The following is a 12813-nucleotide window of genomic DNA, read 5'->3' on the forward strand; positions in this document are numbered from 1 at the left end:
AGAAGCTGCCTGGTCCATCAGCTTGCTAAAATGGTCCAGGGGATGGATTTTACTCAGGATTGAGTTCTATTTAAAAAAGCCAGCAAGTTATTATGCAGTTTAAGGGTTTGCTGACATTTTCTTAACAGGCATAGCTATGCTTTTAATGCCAAGTCTTGTTTGAAATATCAAAGACACTTTTCAAAAAGTACAGAGCTCAGATATCAGCATTTAATTACAAAAAAAAATCATTTGTTTTGTCAGTATTGAGCCAAAACTAGGGTTGCCTTCAGATATTTTCCTTGGAAAATTTCATGGTAATTTTATGCTCCTTGTGAACACACCATATAGGTTGTATCACGCCATCGTATCACAGCTCACTGTCACTCTATAGAGAATCGCACTGACCTTTCACCGAACCTCACTCTTTGCCCCTTCCTGGGATTGCTGAGCCCTATGTATCTTCGGATGCCTTCAGCAAGACACAATCTGAACAGTAACGCACATGTGTATTATTAAATTGAGCCTTTTTTGTCCCTTCTGTGGATGTCTCTCCCCTCCACAAAAACAAAGTATGCCACCAAAGTAGCATAATGATGACCTTATAAAATTACTGAGAGTGTGAGCATCTCATGGCTCCCCCTTGTTGAGAGCTACTCTGGTTTTCTCACATTGGATTCAATATTTCCACACTCAGGTCATCTGCTCCTTAACGCCCATTGCTCCTAAGGCTTCTGCTGTTGCTTTTTACTGTTGCTGCACTTCTCTACCTTTTTGTAAATGTTTTCCTCTCTTCTGCCATATCTCCCCTATGTTTTTTTTTGTTGTTGTTTGTTTTTTGTTTTTAGACAGAGTCTCACTTTGTTGCCCAGGCTAGAGTGCCAGTGGTGTCAGCCTAGCTCACAGCAACCTCAATATCCTAGGCTCAAGTGATCCTACTGCTTTAGCCTCCTGAGTAGCTGGGACTACAGGCATGTGCCACCATGCCCGGCTAATTTTTTCTATATATATTTTTAGTTGGTCAATTAATTTCTTTCTATTTTTAGTAGAGACAGGGTCTCGCTCAGGGTGGTTTCGAACTCCTGACCTCGAGCAATCCGCCCACCTTGGCCTCCCAGAGTGCTAGGATTACAGGCGTGAGCCACCACGCCCGGCACTCCACTATGTTTTGACTTTCATACAAAAGGCTTGACTTTTACAGTCATCACTGGCTAAGAAGAAGATGTGATATCACTCCAGTCTTTGCACATCGAGTGTAGGTTTCAATCTTCTTTCTCAGGTCTTTCCTCCAGCCCCTGCTACTCAAGGGCCACTTTTATGTGGCTGCATGCAATTTCTTTTTTACATTTCCAATACCGGCAAAACTCTAGAGCTCCATCCTGTGAATAAAACTAATGTGTGATGACTAGTCCCATTTTTAAGTTCATTAACTACTTCTCAAAAACATCCTAAATATGTTTTCACATCTGTGTTATTCTGTGGGTTGGTACATCTGATTCTTAACTCTCTGATTTGAGGAGGATGCTCTGTTCTGATGATAAAAGCCCTATTGGAACATTACGGGAAAAAATGTTTTTCATGCTAAAAATTATTGGCTAAGCCATCCTCCAAGATGCTATCCAAAGTATAAAATGAGTTAAATTGGTATGCATCATCTCTTCCATTTCCACCATTGCTCTTCACTTGAGTGGTTATTAAGTGGTCCAGGGCCGAGGCAAGCACTGCAATTCGGATTCCCACCAACATATTTCCGTCCACTGCTGCAGTATCGCTGCCCATCACTTCTTCCCTGACTCCCTCAGCCAATTTGTCATTGCCAAGATCTATGATCTCATGGTATACTTTCTTTCCACTTTTGCTATTTCCTATAAAATATTTTAATGTAATTTATCTCCATATGGAGCTACCAGTCTCCCTATATGAGCTCTGTAAGGGCATACACTACTGATTTGTTAAATCAGTGAGTGGATAAATAATCCATGAAAACAATTTCATTTACTACATTCATCTACTTGGAGGTAAAAATGCTTATTCATTGGCCAGACGTGGTGGCTCACACCTGTAATCCTAGCACTCTGGGAGGCTGAGGGGAACAGATTGCTCAAGATCAGGAGTTTGAAACCAATCTGAGCAAGAGTGAGAACAGTGTCTCTACTAAAAATAGAAAGAATTAATTGGCCAACTAAAAATATATAGAAAAAATTAGCCGGGCATGGTGCTGCAGGCCTGTAGTCCCAGCTACTCAGGAGGCTGAGGCAGCAGGATTGCTTGAGCCCAGGAGTTTGAGGTTGCTGTGAGCTAGGCTGACACCTTGGCACTCACTCTAGCCCTGGCAACCGAGTGAGACTGTGTCTCATAAAGAAAAAAAAAATACTTTTTCATTAAGTGCTATCATATTTCAATTGCCACATTTGTCAATTTTACATAAAGGAAACAAAATTAAAGAGTATGACCCTCCCCCAAGGCAGTAGCTGTGTGATCCTTCCCTGAATAGTTAACTGGTTTCATTACAAGAATGTTGCTGGAGTGAATCTTGTTGGCCTTTCCAAAGGTGCCCGTTTTTCTTGATGCCTTTTCAAAGTAAGATGACTTTGGCCAGGCGTGGTGGCTCATGCCTGTAATCCTAGCACTCTGGGAGGCCGAGGCGGGTGGATTGCTCGGGGTCAGGAGTTTGAAACCAACCTGAGTAAGAGCTAGACCCTGTCTCTACTATAGAAAGAAATTAATTGGCCAACTAATATATATAGAAAAAATTAGCCGGGCATGGTGGCACATGCCTGTAGTCCCAGCTACTTGGGAGGCTGAGACAGTAGGATTGCTTGAGCCCAGGAGTTTGAGGTTGCTGTGAGCTAGGCTAACGCCACGGCACTCACTCTAGCCTGGGCAACAAAGCGAGACTCCTCACAGCAACCTCAAACTCCTGGGCTCAAGCAATCCTCCTGCCTCAGCCTCCCGAATAGCTGGGACTACAGACATGGGCCACCATGCTCGGCTAATTTTTTCTATATATATTTTTAGTTGGCCAATTAATTTCTTTCTATTTTTATAGTAGAGATGGGGTCTCGCTCTTGCTCAGGCTGGTTCTGAACTCCTGACCTTGAGAAATCCACCAGCCTCGGCCTCCCAGAGTGCTAGAATTACAGGCGTGAGCCACCGCGCCCAGCCCATTGTTATACTTCACTGCAACCTCATACTCCTAGGCTCAAGTGTTCCTGCTGCCTCAGCCTCCAGAGACTACAGGAACACACCACCATGCCCAGCTAATTTTTCTATTTTTAGTAGAGATGGGATCTCGCTCTTGCTCAGGCTGGTCTCCTAAATTCAAGCGATCCTCCCGCCTTAGCTTGCCAGAGTGCTAGGATTACAGGCGTTAGCCACCACGTCTGTCCCGTACCTGGCATTCTGACAGCACAATTTAACATTCATTCAGGCAGCAATTGAATCTCACAATTTTACATTTTATCCCAATCTGAGCTCCAGCTTGCTTTTTTTTCCGTTTCTCTTTTTCTTTATATCTTTCTTTTTATCTTTTTTCCCCCTATCTCTTTTCATTCCGTCATTCTCATGGGACCGTCAGTCAAGTTTAAATCCAGGGCAGGACTGACAAGGACCTAATCATTTTTTAAAAGCCATTTTCAAATACTTAAGAAAAGGAAAACTATTTTTTCTCTGTATATTATTTGCCCCATTTTGGGGAGAAAAACAGGATAAGGGGGATCTGGACAAATAGAAGATAGATGACTACATGGGGTGTGTTCATACAATGGAATAAGACATAGCAGTTAAAATGAATGATCTAGACCTCTGTGTACCAATATGAATAATTCTCAGAAAACATTTTATTCAAGTGACAAAAGCAAATTACAGAACAATACACACTATATTTTACCACTGTATACATCTTAAAAACACACAAAACATACATACAGCAATGCTAGGTATTGCTATGAACAGCTATAATTCCAATAAAAATATAAAGACATGGGTGAGAAAGGTCCAAAACAACTTCAGAATAACAGTTACCTCCAGGGGAAAAAAAGCAGAAAGAATAGAACTGGACTGCGGCACAAAGGAGAATTCCAATTGTATTTGTAACATCTTACTTCTTTCCTTTTCTTTTTTAGTGACGGGGTCTCACACTGTTGCCCAAGCTGGTCTCAATCTCATGGCCTCAAGTGATCTTCCCACTGTAGCCTCCCAAAGAGCTGGGATTACCCTGCCTATATTTATTTATTTATTTGGACATTGACTTGGAACCTGCCCATATTTCTTTAAGAAGAAATATCTGAATGAAATATGGCTGTTAATATTTTGAAAAACCTAAATAGTGAATGCATGGATATTTGTAAAAATTACTTCAAAATGTTTTGCATCTCAGATATATTTCATAAATGAAGCAATGCAAATTTGTCACTTAAAAAATTTAGGAGTAGTTGTGATGAGAATACCCTTGAGAAGAAACCCAATTAACTTATTACTGTATTAATATTGAGGTGAACAAAAAAAAAACTTACTTTTTTTTTTTTGAGACAGAGTCTCACTTTGTTGCCCAGACTAGAGTAAGTGCCGTGGCATCAGCCTAGCTCACAGCAACCTCAAACTCCTGGGCTCAAGCAATCCTTCTGCCTCAGCCTCCAGAGTAGCTGGGACTACAGGCATGCACCACCATGCCCAGCTAATTTTTTTCTGTATATATTAGTTGGCCAATTAATTTCTCCCTATTTGTAGTAGAGACGGGGTCTCGCTCTAGATTCATTCTTATTTTCACCTCTTATTCCGAAGCTTTTATGAAACATAGACACCGCCGGGTGAGGTGGCTCATGCCTGTAATCCTAGCACTCTGGGAGGCCATAAAAGATTTTACAGTAGGGGCACAACTCAGCCAAGGCTTTTAGCAAATATTTTCACTCCTTGACAATTATAATACAGTGAAGTATCTTTCTTAAGCTAACAAATTACATAATTCTAGTAAGAAATAGACACAAAATATATGAATATACTAATTATTACTCTTTGTATTTAGATCTTTGGTCTTAGGGCTCACTCCTTATAAGTAGTATCCTGTCATAGTAGTCAAAGTCACCAATTCAATAAATAATGACATGTAGCTTCATATCTTCTGAAAAGATTTACCAACTTTTGACTACTTCTGTATCAGAATATAAAAAAGACAAAAATAATGGTCTAATAATAATGGGATTTAAACAGTAAGAGAGAAGGATTGTGAAGTCAATCAAATTAAAGTAAGTGCCCTGTACACTCTCATTTCTAGGCTGAGATAGTAATGGCCTTGAAGAACCTTCACCTTCTTGCCCAGCACAAATGCCTGCTTCCCAAGCAGCTGATCTAAATCCAACGTCTCCATCATCCAAAGCAGCAGTCATTTCCCACATCACATCTGAGTTTACCTATTTCACCTGGAGCTGAAGATGGAGGCTGGTAGCAGTCATGGATCAGGGAGTCAGGTGGAGAGTAAATGGCTCACAAAGCTTTATGGAACAATGAGTTCCAATAATTAAATAACCAAAAGGTAATACAGGAACGAGAGATGTTGCAACGTAAATCGTAACCAAAGTGCCTTGGAGTTTGCTTGGAGGGAATAGGATTACGAATACTTTACCATTAAAGTCTGAGAAGGCTTCATAAACTAGGGATATCTTTCCATGTCCTGAGTGAAGACTTGTTTGTTTTCTTAAAACACTTATTCAGCCTAGCTCACAGCAACCTCAAACTCCTGGGCTCAAGCGATCCTTCTGCCTCAGCCTCCCGAGTAGCTGGGACTACAGGCATGTGCCACCATGCCCGGCTAATTTTTACATATATATATCAGTTGGCCAATTAATTTCTTTCTATTTATAGTAGAGACGGGGTCTCACTCAAGCTCAGGCTAGTTTTGAACTCCTGACCTTGAGCAATCTGCCCGCCTTGGCCTTCCAGAGAGCTATGATTACAGGCGTGAGCCACCGCGCCCAGCCAAAACACTTATTTAAAAACAACACGTCTGGGTTGCTGTGAGCTAGGTTAATGCATGGCATTCTAGCCCGGGCAACAGAGTGGGACTCTGTCTCAAAAAACAAACAAACAAACAAAAAACTCAGTTTTTACTGAGGTATCCCTTCTTATTCTAGTGGTTTGGGAAAAGAAAAAGGCAGTTTGCACTTTCAAGACAGCTTTTCTAAGGCTGGAATGTTATCTCCTTGCTTTGCTTTGGACCAATTTACAATGAGTAATTGTTCTAGCATTCCAATGGCCTTGTGCACAGCAAGGGACTGTAATCAAAAATAAAAATGTATTTCTGTAAAAGAAGTCTTCAATAGCTCTTTAGTGTCTTACATGGGGTTGGTAAGGTTCCAGTGTTTGCAGTTTACTAAATGTAGCTCCAAAGTCTTAAATGGCTTGTTTGTTCTTAAACCTATTAATTGATGAAACTATATATGTTTATATTGTATTAACTTATTTTTTGCTTATTTTTTTTTTTTTTTTTTTTTTTTTTTTTTTTGAGACAGAGTCTCGCTTTGTTGCCCAGGCTAGAGTGAGTGCCGTGGCGTCAGCCTAGCTCACAGCAACCTCAAACTCCTGGGCTCGAGTGATCCTTCTGCCTCAGCCTCCCGGGTAGCTGGGACTACAGGCATGCGCCACCATGCCCGGCTAATTTTTTATATATATATCAGTTGGCCAATTAATTTCTTTCTATTTATAGTAGAGACGGGGTCTCGCTCTTGCTCAGGCTGGTTTCGAACTCCTGACTTTGAGCAATCCTCCCGCCTCGGCCTCCCAAGAGCTAGGATTACAGGCGTGAGCCACAGCGCCCGGCCTATTTTTTGCTTATTATATATAGTGTTTTATTGGAAATCATTTGGACTTGTGGTGGGTTGGGGGGGCAGTTTGGGGATGATTTGCGTGCATTACATTTATTGTGCAGTTAAACCTCTCTGCTAAAGATAATCTATATTTACAGCCACGAGCCAGGGCTAGCACACTGCCTCAGACCGTCAGGCATCAGATTATTGTAAAGAATGCACAACCAAGGCCAAGCTCAGTGGCTCACGCCTGTAATCCTAGCACTCTGGTAGGCCAAGGCAGGAGGATTGTTTGAGGTCAGGAGTTCGAAACCAGCCTGAGCAAGAGTGAGACCCCCGTCTCTACTATAAATAGAAAGAAATTAATTGGCCAAGTAATATATATAGAAAAAATTAGCCAGGCATGGTGGCGCATGCCTGCAGTCCCAGCTACTCAGGAGGCAGAGGCAAGAGGATTGCTTGAGCCCAGGAGTTTGAGGTTGCTGACGCCATGGCACTCACTCTGGCCTGGGCAACAAAGCGAGACTCTGTCTCAAAAAAAAAAAAAAAAAAAAAGAATGCACAACCTAGATCCTTCTCACCCACAGTTTATTTACTGTAGGGCTGGCGCTCCTAAGAGAATCTAATGCAGCTGGCTGATCTTACAGGAGGCAGAGCTTATGCGGTGAAGCCAGTGATGAAGCATCCCTGGCTCACCCCACCGCTCACCTCCGGCTGTGGGGCTGGTTCTAATGAGCCATAGACCACTACCGGTCTGAGACCCTAGGTTGGGGACTGCAGCTCTAAAATGACTGAAAATTTTCACTTACATTTTTTAATAGCTGTGAGTTCATATTTTAATGACATAATTTACAGAAAATTTTATAATTTTGGATCCCTAAAAGTTGAATGAATTCTCAGATGTTATTCATTCTATAAATACTTTTCTATTACCAGACCTGTTCTAAGCAATGAAAATCCAAAAGAGAGAGTCTCTGCTTGTTTTCAAATGATGAGTGTGAGCTGGGCACGGTGGCTCACATCTATAATCCCAGCACTTTGGGAGGCTGCAGCAGGCTGGTTGCTTGAGGCTAGGAGGTCAGGACAAGCCTGGGCAACAGAGCAAGACCCTCTTTCTAAAAAAATAAATCAGGGCCGGGCGCGGTGGCTCACGCCTGTAATCCTAGCTCTCTGGGAGGCCGAGGCGGGCGGATTGCTCGAGGTCGGGAGTTCAAAACCAGCCCGAGCAAGAGCGAGACCCCGTCTCTACTATAAATAGAAAGAAACTAATTGGCCAACTAATATATATAGAAAAAATTAGCCGGGCATGGTGGCGCATGCCTGTAGTCCCAGCTACTTGGGAGGCTGAGACAGAAGGATCGCTTGAGCCCAGGAGTCTGAGGTTGCTGTGAGCTAGGCTGACGCCACGGCACTCACTCTAGCCTAGGCAACAAAGTGAGACTCTGTCTCAAAAAAATAAATAAATAAATAAATAAATAAAATTTAAAAATGAATATAACTTTTCTATTCAATAAGTAAAAAATAATGAAGAATATATAAAAGTATGCTAAAAACATAGCTCCTGTTGAGTTTTGACTTTTAAGGCAAATATTTGTCTACTTTCAGAAATATTTAGAGCTTGGTTTCATTGAGTGTCAGATTACATAAGATTCTCTGCTGGTTCCATATTCAAAATTTATATTGAAATTTAGTTTAAAGAAATATTATTAATACCTATGATTTAAAGGATGTTGAATTGGAGGATAAATGACTGAATAAATATTAAATACTTTAACAATATTTAATAATAAATATTATATAAGTTGCTATAGGAATTTATGAGAAATTTCTTAATACACATATGTGATAGCAATACATATTTAAATATTTTACTTAACTGCAGTAAGACTGTTTACATATTTTGTAAAATATTTGTTTTGTCATTTTCAAGTTGCAATTATATATTAATTATGTATTTTAAAATTTTGAATTTTTTATTTTTTTGAAACAGGGTCTCACTCTATTGCCTAGGTTAGAGTGCCATGGCGTCAGCCTAGCTCACAGCAACCTCAAACTCCTAGGCTCAAGCAATCCTTCTGCCTCAGCCTCCTGAGTGGCTAGGGCTACAGGCATGCGCCACCAAGCCCGGCTAATTTTTTTCTCTATATATATATTTTTAGTTGGTCAATTAATTTCTATTTTTAGTAGAGACGGGGTCTTGCTTAGGGTGGTTTCGAACTCCTGACCTCAAGCAATCCACCCGCCTCAGCTTCCCAGAGTGCTAGGATTACAGGCATGAGCCACCAAGCCTGGCCAAGGGCTGCTTTCTTAATACACTAAGAGAAAGATAAATAACAGAATAGAAAAATCAGCAAAAGTTATGAATAAGGAATTTTTGGTAAAATAGTTAATAACTTTATAAAATAACCTAAATAGGCCGGGCGCGGTGGCTGTGAGCTAGGCTGACGCCACGGCACTCACTCTAGCCTGGGCAACAAAGCGAGACTCTGTCTCAAAAAAAAAAAAAAAAAAAAAAAATAACCTAAATAGTTAATGACTATGTGTGTATACATATATTCATTAAACAAATGCTAATAATCAAGAAAACAATACTGCTTTTCATTATCATGGCAAAATGTTTTGTTTTGTTTTTTTTTTTTAGAGACAGGGTTTCATTCTTTCATCCAGGGTAGAGTGCGGTGGCATCATCATAGCTCACAGCAACCTCAAACTCCAGGGCTGGAGCAATCCTCTTGCTTCAGCCTCCTAAGTAGCTGGGACTCCAGGTGAACACTACTACAACTAATTAATTTATCGATTTTTATCAGAGATGGGGTCTTACTCTTCCCTCAGGCTGCTCTTGAATTCCTGACCTCAAGAAATCCTCCTGTCTTGGCCTCCCAGAGTGCTAGGATTACAGGCATGAGCCACCACATCCAGCCTTCTAAGCATTTTTTTTTTCCATGCAATTCCTCATAGAATTTACAGGGCAAAGAATAATTTTTTCAGCTTACTACCCTTCATCATATCAGCCAGAATTAGTTTTGGTTTGTCACAGTCTCAGTCTCCATCTCTAGCATTACTGGAATTAAACTTTCCATACACTGTGACTAGGCTGATTAAAAATTTAAAAAAAAAAAAAAAATAAATAAATAAAATAAACTTTCCAGTGCAATTACCTTAATAAGGCCAGGATACTGGTGTGGTTCTGTATGTCATGGGTTGTGGGTGGAGGAGAGCAGATGTTAATGAATACTGACAAATCACGAGTGCTGTGTGCACAGGATAAGGTATGCTAAGTTCTACATTCTGTTGGGAAGAAGCATGCATATATATGGACAGAGGCAGAGGATATATATATTTCGTAATTTCCTGTGAGATGAGCTTTATTATGCAGGGGAGTACTGTGCTTATAGATGTTGGCTAGGCTGTGTGGTTACCATTAGTGGTGAGTGACCCTGGCACTTAAGATTATATGGGAACACATATCAATTGATGAGATAATCCCATGAGGATATAGACAAGATTCTAAATATGTAGTTTAAAAAATCCTATTGAAATTTAAAATAGGCTATTCTTTCTTCAAAAACCAATCACAAATATGTTAGGCTTATTAATTTTGCTCTCTTTACCTGTTTGCATTTGGCTTCACTGTGCCCAGAATTGTTATCAGCATATGAGGCATGACTACTTCAGGCAAATGCAGATCATAAGGCACAGTCTGGGAATAAACAAGTATGTATTCAGACTATTCAGGGGAGATTTCAGTCATGATGAGTTCCAGTTCGGATAATCCACTTAGGATTATCTCCAGGCTAGAGACCATATTGCATAACTTCTGTTGTTACCTTACCTGCAAATTGGAAAATCTAATCTTCAAAGTCAAGGAAGGTTTGGAAGTATTGGAACTAAAGTATATAGGTAAACTTTTATTAATGCCAGAGACCTCAACTAGAGATCACACTAAATGGCAAATCTTTTGTTGGACTTTATCTTCAGCAATTATTAAAGGAAATTGAGGCATTACATAGTTGGCCTGGTGGTATCGTTGTTCTAATTTTTTAGACGAACATGTAAATAACGTGTAACTGTGGGAAAACACTTTTGTAGTATTTCCAAAGGGTGACTGACAAAATGTTGGCACAGCAATGAGCTAGTAAGCATGCCCTCAGGCAAGACTTTCCATTGGTATCATTAATTGCTTGCTGATTGTTTAAAACTGGAAAGGTAAAGGCAAATTTTTCTCAATCAGATATTTGTAAAAGGATTGTAAAAAAGCAGTCTTTTAAATCCACTATTACAATATACCAATCTTTAGAGATCTTAGCCTGAGAAGTCGTGGCTGAAGAGTCCCCATTGGTTGTATAATTGAATGAATCTTTCTTAAATCAGTTAACATTTGCCATTTACCAGATTTCTTTTTAATAACAAATACAGGGGAGTTCCTCAGACTGGTGGATTCCTCTATACGTCCTGCTTGTTACTGTCCTTCTACTAACGTTTGAAGAGCACCCAATTTTTTCTGGTCCAGTGGCCACTGCTCTGTCCATATAGGCTCTTGTGATATCCATTTTAGAGCCAGTGCATAGTGGTGCCCTTCAACAGCAGTGGCCGCTATCCAAAATTTGGATAGCCTAAATGAAGTCGAGAAGAGTGCTCTTTGGGTGCCACAAAAGTCTTAGCCCCTTGGCCTTCCTTACTCAAAACAAAACAAGGATTATAATTCAGATTAAGCATCATTTGTTTAGCAGGAGTAGATAGAGTGGGTATACTGATCTAAGCTTCCCATTGTTGTAACAAATCTCTTCCCCATAGATTAACAGCTATGTCAGCCACGAGAGGTTTTAGAGTGGCTGTTAATCAGGGCCACACAATTTAATATTTGTTGACTTTCAAATATATCAATCATAGTTCTAATTACATTAACTAATAGGGGGATCTGTTGTAAAGGCAAAGTGGTCGGCCAAACGCCTTCAGCTCCAGTATCTACAATAAAAGATTTGCCATTTAGTTTGATCTCTAGTTGAGGTCTCTGGCCATTAATGAAAGTTTGCCAGTATACTTTAATTCTAGTACTTCCAAACTCTCCTTGTCTTTGAACATTAGATTTTCCAATTTGCAGATAAGGTAATAACACAAGTTGTGCAATACGGTCTCCAGCCAGCATATGATAATGGGAAGTGGAACTCATCATGACAGAAATCTCCCCTGAATAGTCTGAATCAATCACACCCAAATGCTCTGAAATTCCTTTCCTAGTAAGAGAACTCCAGCTAATGATTAACCCTCCTGTGGCTAGAGGAAATGGACCAAATATACCTTCCTGTAGGTACTTTAAATATGCCAGCAGAGGGCGGTAGAAGACCATTATCACGGGACAGCAGATCTAATGCTGTGCTCCTGTTAGTGGCAGGCAACAAGTCAGTAACTGTTAATTTTGGGGAATCCAAGTTTGAAATGTTGTGGGGGCTGCTGGCCAGGGCTATCCATCACCACATTGTTTTCCTGAGTCTGCAGCTGCCAAGTCAGGAGCTGTTGGACAAGACTGTTTCCCATATTGTTTTTCTTGGGGCCTCGGGCAAGGCCCCAACAAATTTGAGCCCAGGAATTTGAGGTTGCTGTGAGCTAGGCTAATGCCACGGCACTCTGGCCCAGGCAACAGAGCAAGACTGTCTCAAAAAGAAAAAAGCTCTCCTTCCTTTCTTAGGGGACTTCTTTAAGGCCTTTTTAAAGGGAGGATCAAGTTGGGGGGGAAATCAGCATAACAAAGCAGTGGTGCTGAGGGTGGTGCTCAGAGCAGCCAAGAGGGAGGGAGTGGAAGCCAGGTAAATCTCTAGCTGATGTTTTGTCCCTTTTTTCAGTCTCATAAGGAGCAAAGTGAGGAGGCAGAAACACATCTTGAGAATTTTTCTGTTCTTTTATTTGTTCTATAGACCCGTATTGAAGGCCAATAATCGAATTTAATGGCTTTTTCTCATCCTTGCCTGATTCATACAGAAGACCATAGAATAGCACCTCCTCTTCCCTATGATAGCCAGGCTCAATTTGTTGCTGC

This window comes from Microcebus murinus, chromosome 6, assembly GCF_040939455.1.
Source record: "Microcebus murinus isolate Inina chromosome 6, M.murinus_Inina_mat1.0, whole genome shotgun sequence".
In the NCBI taxonomy this organism is placed as follows: Eukaryota; Metazoa; Chordata; class Mammalia; order Primates; family Cheirogaleidae; genus Microcebus; species Microcebus murinus.